The sequence below is a fragment of the Aythya fuligula genome, chromosome 3, assembly GCF_009819795.1.
Source record: "Aythya fuligula isolate bAytFul2 chromosome 3, bAytFul2.pri, whole genome shotgun sequence".
In the NCBI taxonomy this organism is placed as follows: Eukaryota; Metazoa; Chordata; class Aves; order Anseriformes; family Anatidae; genus Aythya; species Aythya fuligula.
In genome coordinates, this window is record NC_045561.1 from 97,484,690 (window position 1) to 97,497,929 (window position 13,240).

General features: G+C 37.6%; 1 protein-coding gene across 7 annotated transcripts in view; it reads right to left on the minus strand.

Annotated features, from left to right (window-relative positions):
- Positions 1-13,240, minus strand: part of DLGAP2 (DLG associated protein 2) — a 474,554-nt gene that overhangs the window by 33,312 nt on the left and 428,002 nt on the right. The gene's annotated exons all lie outside the window — the stretch shown is intronic.

Here is a 13,240-nt window from a genome sequence, read left to right on the forward strand (position 1 = left end):
ACAGGATTCTGCCAGTACTGTGTCCTTACAAAGTTTTTGAGATTTCATAGAGATAGGTATTTAGTGATTAATATCACACAGTTCAGTTGTCTAATTGCTTAAGCCCTTTGTACTATTCTTGTACTGATATAAGCATTTCTGTTGTGGAAGTGTTTTTTCCCCCAAGAACACATACTCATATAATTCATAAAATTATTGACTGATACAAAAGTGCATTGTAATATAGCTTTCTACATTCCTGTACAGGAAAATCAAACCCAAATCACATCCTGTATAATTACAGGAACATAAAGAAAATTATTATATTTTCTTGTATCAAAAATTCTGAAATAGCATATTATATACATGCAGAGATCAGGATAAAGAATGACTTAACATAAAGTTTTGCCTTTTTCAGGTGTTTTTAAATGTATTGGACATTACAAGGGTGACTCTGGTAACCTTGGAATTGGGGTTACTTAAGTCCAATAGAGATCCTACAAATGTTCCTCTTCTCATTATACAGACACGACGTGATAAGCAATGCTGTCACAAGGAGCCCCTTTCCAGTTGTGCTTTTTAATATCACTCTGTGTTGCAGCTCTCTGGAGAGAAGAGACAGGTTTAGGAATTTGCTAATACTTGGGACCACTGAGCCTGACTGACTAGGCCAGCATATGAGAAAAGCGAGCCTAGAGAAAGCTGTTCTTAAATTTTGTTTCTTGATAGTCATAAATAAAACAGTGTTCACAAATAAAAGAGAGTGAGGCAGAGCTAGGAAGTGAAAACCTTCATTTGAAGCACATTTTGAATTAATACTGGTGTAGCTCAATTCTGGTAGAGATTTAAAGACAGTCTTGCCCTGAGCTAAATTGCTTTAACAGAGGAAAACATGTGAAAGCATGCTCTTCAGATTCAGGGACTGTGTGCATTTCTGAAGTGCAGTTTCATTGTCCTATCACAAATCTTATCTCCTGTCAGTTTTGTAACCAGCAGTTAAGAAGAAAGAAAAACCCAATATTTTTCAACTGCTTTAGGGAATACAGAAATCTCATGAAAGAAGGGAGAGACTGTAATGCTTGGAAATTATGACAGTGTTTTAGGAGCTTAAGAAATGTCTTTAAGTAATGTTTCCACTAAAGGAGTTGCCACAATACTGCTCCCTCATTTCCTCCTGCAAATGTAGGTGCAAATGATCAAAATGCTGGGAAACATTAGAAATAGCGAAAATGGGAAAAAATAAAGTCAGTGAAATCCACATATGGAATCTACTTTTATCTATAGTATAAGACGGGTTATCACTTCTATAACTAATTTAATGTTTTTTACCAACTATCTCCATCCAGTGAATAATGAAACATATGGTGAATGTGATAATGAAACATCACAAGCAAGTGTATCCCTGCTACTCTGGTAGCAGATCACTTTTCTGTCTAATTAACATCAGTGTTAAAAATGTTAAAATTGTGTGGCAACCCTTCATAGCTACTTCATTTTCATTTACATTTTTAAAAAAAGATTGATTCTCCATGTGGAAAAAACAAAACAACAAAGCAGTCACTTGCTCTTTTTTTTTTTTTTTTTTCCTCCCTAGGACTGAACATCGTATTTTGGAAATTCTTGATTTTTTCAGTGGGGTGATACATCTTAGATTCACTAAGTATTGCTGTTACTGTGGTATTCTGACAAGCATTTGATCATGAACACTAAAAAGGAATTAGATTTAAAAAAGCAAACAAAAAAGCCACAAGCATATTCAAGGAGAAGTAAACAGTAGAAAGACTGAAAGTCCATGAGAAACTACATACATATTCACAGTGAAATATGGCAGAAAGAAATCCAGCTAATTTCTAAGCTACAATCACAGAGATCAAATGTAGAGCAGGGAATAACAAATCCATCTCTGCACAGTTAATGAGTTCATATATGGAACAACAGTTTCAGAGCCACAGAAATCTGGGACTAATTGGAGACTAACAAAATCAGGTAAGAGGATGGAGGCGTGAATTTGTGAGGCAAATCTTACCACTAAATTCTATTTGCTTTAATCACTCAAGCTGTTCCAGGGAAGTAAATAGGCTAACTTAAATGAATAATGTGACTGAGACTTGTCTTAGATAATCTTGGTATGTGTTACTGACTTAAGAGATAACTATAATAAATTAAGAATATGCTACAGGAGGAAAGTAACCATAAAACCCATGTTTTATTGTTCATTCTTGGTCTTAGGTCTCTAATAATAAGTGTTGACTTAAGATCCAAAGCGTGAAATTTTATGTCACTTTCAAATATTTTTGTAATTAATTGTTATGTCAGTGAATGTTCCTGTTATCAGAAGTAATGTCTGTTTGTATCTGCTCTAATTCTTGTCCCCAGTGGACAGAAGTACCATGGGAAGTCCATATATTGGAATTTCCTTTTCCTAATAGGGAAGGAACTTCCTTTCCATTTCTCATCCCCTTCTTATACTGATGGAGAGAAGCTCCTGTCAGCTTTGCATGATTTGCTACTTTGCAAATTTTATTGGTCTTATTGGTTATTAGTTCAAAGTAAACATATAAAACCTCCTCAGTGTTGCTTCCTGCCTTCCCCATGTTTTGGTCCATCAGCCTACAAACTCCAGAGCTGTAGTGGGTTTTGCAAACCCAGCACTGAGGGTTGGCCAAGGGCGGTGCCTAAGGCCTTACAGGGAGTTGGGGCAGAAAACTGAACTGGGATAAATGGGGAAGGAGCATCCTAGTCTTCAGTCAGGGTGTCAGGGGACAAGCAGGGTGTCAAAGCCAGCACAACAACTGCAGAGAAAATATAGCATGAGGATGGGAACATGCAAAACAGAGCACCAGGAGGGCAGAGCTCCCTCAGTACAACTTAAGACTGATTTAAGTTGTGGACATCGGCATAAGTAGAGTCATGATTCATATTTTGATGTACAAAACAGAAATCCTGGATAATGGATATATTTTTTTTTTTTCAGGGCTCACAGAACATGACACGAGATTTCTGTTCATTTTTTTTACTGTTTTCTGAGGAGTTTTGGTGTGCACATGCTGGGCACTCCTGATATTTCACCAGTCCTGCTGCCGAAGAATGAGGCTCAAGCAAAGCAAAAACAATGCCATTCTGACACACTGTTAATCAATTTGTAAAATCTGCAGCTGCTCTGAAATGCAAAGAGAAAAAGAGTAGACAGCATGAGAGGAAAATATATCTTTTTAATGTTTAAACTGAACACAGAAGGAATTATGAAAAAGAAATTGAATCTTTCCTTCCTGTTGTATTCAAAGGCAATCTTAATATAGAAAGCAGATATTTTTTGGTCTTTTTTTTAATAAAGCAGGAAAAAATATTTTTGGAAATCAGAGGATACAGTCTGTCTCCATCTGTTAGCTAATAATAATAATAAAAAAGATAAAAATTGTCAAAAAACATTCTTCTAATTCTAACTGCATGGCTATTTCCGACTTCCATTTGAATCAAAGCATTAACTGTTCAGGCACTTGCCCCGCTTCAGTATAAATATGTGTAATCAGCTCCACTGGATCTTCCTTTAGGAAAGGACATTTGAAGACAAATGGAGGGAAAACAAAATGGTTCTGTGCTGCTTCATGGTGGGCTAGACTAAATGATGATGAAAACCAGGTATAAATTGTTTAGGTAGCATGGCAGCACAACGTGCATTAATTTGCCTCTCAGGCAGGAAAAGGTGTAACACATCGATTTGTTTTTGTAAGGATCATTGCCTTTATGCAAAGAGGGCAGTGCCCATTTATGTCAGCTCCAGTTATCTTCTCCCAGCACGCAAGTTATGCTTGATACCTTAACGGCCAGATGACCACTTCCCCCTGCACATACACAAGATTCCCTGTCAGTGCGGAATCTGGCACAGCACTGGCTACAAGTGACATGCTCTGTAAAGCACATTAATCTCTTCTATGTTCTTTGTGATACCAGCTGGGAAGCACCAGTCAGAAGCAGAGAATCAGGTATTATGGAAACAGATGTAACCAAGAGGGCAAACACAGCACTGGAGAACTAATGGTTTGGACATATACAATAGAATTGCAGGGAAAATTTCCCAATAGTTCTTAAGTAACTGGAAGTTTTTTTTATTTAGTTGATATACCTGGAGCAGAATATCCCTCTTAATCTGCACTGCATTTGACTAAATTTGCTTAAGGTTGCTGTTGCTACTGTAGAAATAGCTGTAGAAATCAGTCAGTTACGCTGCCCATATTTCAGTGCAAACACAGCTTGTACTAGAAATAAAATGACTAAAATGATTCAATTCAGATATAACTTCAGGTTATCCACAGAGAGTTAAAGACAAAAGGCAGGAGAGACTTGATACATTTGATGAAATATCAGTGGCTGTAGGTGACATTCAGAACACCTTTCAAAAGGCAGCCTTTTAATAAATCACTGCTGTTGGTCCATTTGCCAGATATAATCACCTGAGGGGCTTTCACAAATCAATATAACCACTAAGCACTTAGTCAAAATAACATTATTTAGGCTGAGATCACAAAGTTAACTGGATGATGAATTTACATAAATGCACCATCAATTAAAGGGAATGGTTGTCCCTTATGACACATGGCAGGAGTAAACCGTATTTTTAGTTTTGCAAGGAAACTTATTCAGAAGCAGGATAATTACTCTGCAGGGAGCATGGAGCTGCCCTGGAGGCAGAGCTCCCTGGGGCATGCTGCTGCAGGCAGACAGGATTTCTCCGAGGAACCACAGCACTAAGAGAAACACTGTGAGGGCTCCTAGGCTACCGCTAGGTCTTCTGTTTCACACAGGGAAAGTGAATGCTAACGCCACAACCATTTCAGAAGAGGAAAAAGAGACCTTTCTGTAATGAAATGCCACAGTTAAATCTAACCCTGCGTGAAAAGCTTACTCCGCTTACATAGCCTTTTGACCATGCTGAACGTTGTTCTAGGCAAAGGTTTTCACAGTCATAGATAACATGGCTGTTCTTCAAATGCCCTGAAGGTACCTCATTTTGTGCCATCATGGTCATCAGGACTTCTGATCTGCTCTTAAATTAAAAAGGCACTTGTGTACAACAGTTACCTCTCAAAGCAAAGAATGATGAACATTTCAATACCATCAATAAATGAAAGAGGACTTCTGAGAGAAGACATCCCATCCACTGAAAGAGTTAATTTTACACTAAGCGATTAACTCTTTGATCATTTTTCTACTAATCCATGCATACCAAAAATAAGAATGCAGGTCCTTATTGAAAAGAGAGGATGTTGGGACACATCTTCCTATTTGTGACTATTGTCATCTCCCATTATACATTGGTTTCCAATGAAAAATATAATTAAAAGGAGAATGAAGTATCACACAAGTCAGTTTAATTTTTACAAAACCAGTCTAGTTTTTCCTAAAGTCAGTTTCTAAAGTGTTAGAAAAGGGGTTTCCTTCTTGGGTTAGTTGCACCTTTAAAGTTCACTCCAAATGAGGTGATTTAGAAATGCTTAGTTTTGATACGTGTAGCGTCTTGTTACTTAATTAAGAAAAAGTGATCAGCTACAATGAGGGGGAAATGTCAAGGTAAATTAGTCTGTTTGGGTCCAGTCTGCCATTTTAGATATGTGCCATCAGTTGATACTTCAAAACTGACACCTTTGATTTGGGGCTTACTTCCTTTTTTCAATGCTGCAGCATGATGTGCTCAGGCTCTACCCAGAAAAAAATGTCTTGCTCCATTACTTGACCCTAGGCAGTGCTAACTGAATGTAAATGACTGTCCTTCAAAGCACACATCCACTTCTTACTTAAATTGAAACCACAGCTGCATGTGAATGTAGAGTGGGTGAGGAAGATGCCACATTCTCGTATAATCTTGACTTCTCCAGCCTTTCTCTTTGCTGCTCCCTGGGAAGATACACACTTTTGCTTGTTGCTTTGCTAGTGAAAGATCCTGCCATTTCTGAGGGATTTTCATGTTCAAGAGTTTCTCCATTTGCAAGGTTATGAGAGTGTTTTTTTGAACTGTAAGGAGATTCAAACCTTGTAAAAATAGTCATTAAAACTTACCGATGTCATACTGTGCTTGAAATTCAAGAGAGAATTTTGTTTTTAAATATATTAATAATTTTAATGGAATCTACAGTTGATTTCCCTCAAACACAATCAGAGGGTTACTTTGTTTTTATTACCACATCTTGCTGCTTTCTGCCATTTCCCATTCTGTCCTCCACAGTGAATCCTAGCCAGTGAAGGAGCCAGGAATCTTTCCATCTCAGTCGAGATAAAATATTTTTATGCTTGGATATCTATGAAAAGAATCCTGTTTCTTGCTTTCCAGACCAAGCACTAAGAAACAGCTGATACATCTATGATGATATTTTTATGAGATATTTTCTCAGAAAGACTACTTGCACCCAGATGAGATTTACCGACATGGCTTATATGATGCTACATTTTGCTTAAGCTACATAAACCAAAGCATTGTCTGGGTGGCAAGCATTTATAACTTTATTATTGTAATTTTATTATAGCATTATTATAACTTTATTTATCCTTTTTTTTTTTTTTTTTTTTTTTTTTTTTTTTTTTTTTTTCTCCCTGATGGGTCTTTTACTTGTATTATGTTTAGGTAAACTTGGATATTTTTCAGACACTAAAGTCAGATGTTAATTGACCATGTTAATTCCCTTTAATTAAACCTTTCTTATCTCAAACCTCGAGTTCTCTGTGTTGTATTTTCTCCCCCTTCCTCTTTGAGGAGAGGGGGAGTGAGAGAGCGGTTGTGGTGGAGCTCGGCTGCCCACCTGAGTAAAACCACCACACTCACCTCACATTAGCCATTTAAAAGACAGTCATCCAACTCTAAGTTGCCTCATCTCTTTAGAATTCCCAGGAGAAAAACAAGCAGTTGTGGGGGAAATTCTACTTTAATCTTAGATGTTTTTATTATTGTTATTATTATTTTTACTAGGCAATGAATGGTAAAAAATGCAGGTAAATAGAATCAAGGACAACCAGTTCAGATCAGGACAATTCTGAAATGCCTACATAGGTGAGATCCAACCTATGTACTCCGTCCAACCACTCCGTCCCTATGAAGGCTCTGGTAGGACTCTGACATGCACTGGGACATAATCTCTCCTCTCTTCTGTTACCTGCATTAATTGGAAAGGTGGGAGCTTCATTGCATCTGCTCCTCTGTGAGCTTGTTGTTAAAGCAAGGCTACGTGGAATTTGATTTTAAGGGTCTAGCCAAATCTGAATTACATTACATTTCTTAATTCAGCAGTCCTAAATGATAAGTTCAGCTTCCAAACCCTTTTCCTGGACCCACTGCATAGTAATGGTTTGGACCAAGGTCCCTTTGAAGCTTCACAGAAGTACTAAACACAAATCTTGTGTATTTCCATTGTTTTAAAATTGATTGTACAATGTTAGACACTGGGATAGATGATGCTGTTTAGTCCTGCTGAAGTTGATGTTGAAAGTCAATGGAATCAGACCAATTCACACAAACTGAGGATTTGGACCTTTAGCATAATGTATTATTGATACAGGCAGGGTTCGTGCTTCTTATAAATTACTTTTTTTTTTTTTTTAATTGCTTTTCAAAGTGATGTGTCACTGAGAAACTGCAGTCATATGAACCCCATATAAAATGTTATTTCTATGCAGCATTTTGTTTTGACCTGTCTCTGCTAAATAGAACCTATATAGCACTTGTGAAGAAAAGAAATCATTTATACGACACATAACCTCAGTAACAATTTACCAGGTTAAGGCAAAATTACTGGATGCTATATTTTTATTAATCTGTGTGTGCATTAGGTTAGACTCAATAATCAGAATAGATCCTTTTAAGCTTAAGTTCTGTACATCTATCTGATTTTGTACAGGAAACTAACAATTAAGTGGAAATGTGACCATTAAATTTGGAAAAAAGCTGGAATCTAAGAACACACTGCAGTCTCCCAGTTAGAACTTGGAGGAGAGAGGTATAAAAGGAATTAGTGTAATCAAGTAATTCAGTGCGTAAGTCATTACCTCCATATTGAGGAAACTTAGGTCTGTAGGCAGCCCATGTTACGTAAATGATAAAATCTGTTTTGACAATGTAATTAATGTTAGTCTCAAAACAGAAATGCAAATCAAACAAGATATCAAGGTCAGAAACTGGAAGCCTTTGCCAAAGTTAAAAGAGATGTGGGTAACACAAACCTCATGGATTGCTGATGGACTAGTTGCAAAGGGTTCTATTTTAGATCAGTTAATTAGCGAAAAATTATAGCCTAACCAGCATCCTGTAGATGGCAAAGCGAAGTGCTGACAGCTGTTTTGCTCTTCTAAACAGTTCCTATGTGCCTCTAAAATATAGAAGTTGCCTTAAAGAACATCATCTCAGTTTTTCAGTTGCAGGAAAGAAAAACTTACCTTGAACTATACTCTAATTTATGGAATGCATGTAAGGCTTTTCTGGAATACCGATTGCATGTCACATCACCAAAACAGTGAGAAACAAAGAGAAAAAACAGCTCCAAAAGCTAAGAGCTGCTGTTACCAGGTTACTCTTTTCACATTGAAAGCAATAGAAATTTTGTAAATGTTTTTCAGTAGAACAGATGCAAACCAATATTGCTGTCATTCTGTACTAAAAAAAACCTCTTTTCTTGACCTTCCACATACCCTTATCACTCAAGTCAAATAATTTCCAGCAGCCTCTTGAAATGCACTCATAGACGTAGGCTTATCATTGTTTCTGTTTGTGTGTTTTCTGTTCACATTCTCACAGTAACTGTGTGTAGTTTGTAATTTTCTTTAACTTTCAGAAAGGAATTCCAAACTGAGTAGGACCAGAAAAACAATTTGCTCAGTTAATCTTAAGTGTTGCACAGTAGAATAATTTTAACAGTGCATTATGATAATGGTCCTGTGTTAAAGAATTAAAATTATTACAAAATATTTTAATTAAAGAGAATTTAATACCTTTAAATTGTTCTTTTAATCTACAGAGAGCTGCAAGTCTGGACAAAGCTCACTTTTGAGATTGGTAACAATACAGGCAATGGTCAAACCAAGAAATCATTTTACTTGAGATAGTCTTGGAGTTGGCGTCAATGTGGAAAAAAGTGCTCAGAAAGATACTTGCAGTCTATCAGTCCTATATTTAGGCGCAGCAAATGATGCTGCTGGGTTTTGAGCTCTCAACTCTGTAAGTCAGAGCATGGCTCTCTCTAAGCTAGTTATCCTTGTTTTCAGCAGGACCAGCAGATAAATCTTTAGATTTATCCTATAATGCAATATGAATAGGGCTGACTTTTACCTCCCATTCTATGTCATCATTGTAGACTATTTTTATAGGCAACATGGAGAAATAGGGATGTCCAGAGAACAACTTATAACAGATACCAATCCTGAAGCAGATAAATCACATTTCATTGAGTATAATAGGGCATTAATATGACTGCCTTTGACAGCTAGCTACATTTCAGATATACGTATTAGATGAGATGAATTTTTATGAATGAAATTTTATGTTTTTGTTATTATTATTATATATATATATTTTCTACTGGGGGATGGAGACTAAGAGTGGAAATATATATATTTTTCTGGACAAAGAACTATCCCAAATGGTTCATTTGTATTTAATATAAGAAAAAAGAAATGCATATAAAAAGTCATGACTCATTGATATGTCCTTGGTACTGTGTTCTTAGTCTCAGAAAGGCAAGTGATAGGTTACTCACTTCAAACTCAATATCTTCCTCAGACTTGTTTGGATGTCTTCTAGTTGCCTTTGAGGAGCAGTAATGAGCAGCATGGATTACTCTGGCATTTGTCTAAACTGTGGTTTCCACTGTATATAGTTTTTACATACCAGGTTATATGCTGAGACTAAGCTTCGCCCCTTCCACGTGCTGGAAAATTTCATTTACAGAGTTTGTTGCTAAGTATGATCTTAATTTTATTATGTTCTTAATGGTCTGAATTTTTGGGTAGACCTGTGTGGTGTCAGGAGTTGGACTTGATCTTTATGGGTCCCTTCCAACTCGGGATATTCTATGATTCTATGAAGTACCATCATGATATTAGGTAAGACATCTCTGTTAGTGCTCAATAGGGTCCCTATACTGTATTCAGTCTGAGTCAAACTCAGCTGAACATAGATACCTAATACTTTTTTAGATGTCCTAGGCTCTTCTGCCTAGCATAAAACAGCTTGTCCAGGAGGAAGCAACTCTCTTGTAGGTTCCATGTAGATGTCCCAAATGGGTAAAAGACACTTATCTTTGAACTGAATCTTTTTTTTTTTTTTTTTTTTTTTTTTTTTTGTGTCATGGGAACAGACAACTAGTTTGCATTAAAGTACATACCTTTACATGACTTGATGTGGAGCCAAATTCTCCTTCATCCAGCTAACCTGTCTGGCCAAAGGCAAATTCTGTCTAGGTATGCCCTGGGAATGTCACCAGTTTTAGAATCTTTACTTTTAATGAAAGTATTGGGTTTACCAATTGCCCTTCCAGGGTAGCTTCAAGTCTAAACAAAATTTTTGGCACAGAAATGAAGACTTAAACAGAAGCTTTCACGAAACTCCATTTTAGGGAGATGAAAATAGAGGATGGGAGTTGCTGAAGGGTTGGCAGAGATATGCAAGCATCCCAAGAATTTTTTTACAATAATGAAACAGAGAATTTGTTGGAAGTAAAACTAAAAAACTATAAAAGTTTTTCTGTTTCACTTCTGTGTCTCTCCACTCAAATCTAGATACAACTTAATTTAAATAGCAAAGAACTTGCTTTGCCTCTACCTTCATGCCTGTCTGTTACTAAGAAGGATTTGAGTGGCAGCTGCCCACTAGGAATCTGTTCTCCTGGAAAAGGCAATTTTACAAGTTAGAAATAATATCCCTCAGGAGAAGCACATTTGTAAGTGGTGAGCACTAATCAAAACACCCTCACCGTAATGCAGAATAGTAGTGAAAGCACCTAAACTTGCTTCCCTAAATGTCTGATAACACGTCTTCAGAAATAGTTTTACTATCCAATGGACATTCTAGTGGCAGAAGTCACCCTATGGAAGCAAGACCTGCCCTGCCATAAAAGGGCTTATCATAATTTTGAAGTGCAGCTCTGTCACTTCACACACAGCCTTTACAGGCCCCTGTACCTTTGCTAGGGCCCAGAGGACAGGAATTCCCCACTGTCTGCACACTGTTTCTTTTTTTGACCATTGTATGTACAGTAAAGAAGCTACAACACAGCTCACATCCCTGTTGCATTGAAAGCATAACAAAGCTAAGGCCAGTTTGCCTGCAAGCAAAGTGTGGTCTACCTGAATACAGTTATTAAACTAGCTGATGGACCAAGGCCCCCGATGGATGAAATACTGCACACAAGCAAGTAAAAATTCAAATGTCAGAACTCAAAAAGACCTCTCCATACCCAGCACTTAAAGCATGCTAATTCCAGTGCACATTCTGGCTCCTGACATACACGCCTTCAGCAGAACCCAGGACTGAATATACGCAGAGCTTCTGAGAAGGCTCATTAGAGGGCTTTTATTCATTCACTGAGGAATGCAGAAGGAGAATTGCCGCCAGAAGAAGGATCCTGCCTTCCTTTTTACTACAACTGAAAAGAAGCAGTATTCAGCACCAGTTTCAGCTGGTGAAGGCTTACCGACCCTGCAAACTTCTCCCAGCTGCACAGACATACCTGAGGACAAAGCCTCCTGCCAGTATCAGGCTAAATATCTGGGCTGAGATTTACCCCTGCCACTGTTAGTTTCTATCATGTCAGGAAGGCTTCAAATACCTGAGCAGTGAATCACATTCTTTGCATGATTTTTGTTTTTTTTACTTTCTTACCCACTCTTTTTTTTTTTTTTCTTTTTTTTTTCTTTTTTTTTTTTTCTTTTCTTATATCACTCAGAAAATGAAGCTGAGGAAACTGAAAACTCATCTCACAGACAGCTTTGAAACCAAATTCAGCCAGGAAAGAGGGCATGTGTGTCCTTTTTAATAAAAGAAAAAACAGCTGTCTGGCAAATCTAATAAGTTATGGAGGAATTATGTCAAGCACAGAACAGCAGGAGCAAGAGAAAGACAGTCATTACATATTTTTTAAACTAACCATAGATGCAAGGCAGGGACTTTTTTTTTTTTTTTTTTTTTTTTTTTTTTGTTAATCTTTGAATGAAAATTATAAAAAGCTGCTGGCTACTGCTCCAACTGTTTTCATGCCTCATCAACCTGAAGAGGCCAGGCAGTTCTGATTAGCACAGCCTTCGTCCAATCTCAGGGAATCCCAGAGTTACAAACAGTTGCAGTGACCCCTTGGCCATCCCCTGTTGAATTCCCCAAACCAAAGGACTTGTGTCACCTTCATCCCAGCGACTCCCTGGGCATCTTTCGTGATGTAGAGCTGCTATAAAGCAACACTGTCAGCATAGCATCAGAACTTCAATATATTTAAAAGAATTAAAGACTAATTATTCCCCCCAGATACACCCAGAGCAATGAAAATGATGTGTGCATATCCAAGTGTAGAACTGGGCTCATTCTTTGTTAGTATAAGATTTATCCTCACAGTATAAGCACATAAGTTGGCACAGCATCAAAGTCTTAACTCAGGATCCTCAAGTGCTCCCACAGATATATGGTAGGTTTCCTGCAGAGAATTAGAGTGCCAGATAATTCCATAGGGCCCTAACAGTAATTAAGCAAAGTCAATAGGCAAATAATAATCGAGAAAACAGCCTTCTATATCTTATTTGGACTTAAGATTTTGTGCAATTTTAAATATACTTGTTGAGGACACTACTGCAAGCTATCACTTAGCAATGGTTACCGATAATAACCCCTAAGACATAGCATTTATTTCTGTTCTCAGTATAGAGAAAACAGAAACTGTGTATTTGTGCGTATGTTTTCTCCCATTTGGCTAGGTTTTCCTAGAGAGTTCATTGGGTTATGTACTGGGTCTGGCTGGAATGTTAACTTTCCCGGCAGCAGCCCATACAGTGCCGTACTCTGTACTTGTAGCTGGAACAGCAGTGTTATCACACCAGTGTTGTGTCTACTGCTGAGCAGCAGTGGCACAGTATTGGGCCTTTCTCTAACCCTCCTAGGGGGTGGGCAAAAAGTGAGGAGAGAAACATCACTAGGGCAGCTGACCTAAACCAATCAAAGGGATATTCCATACCATGTGGTGTCACACTCAGCAATAAAAGGTGGAAACAGGAAGAAGAGGGGAGGGGTGGGCTCTCGTTG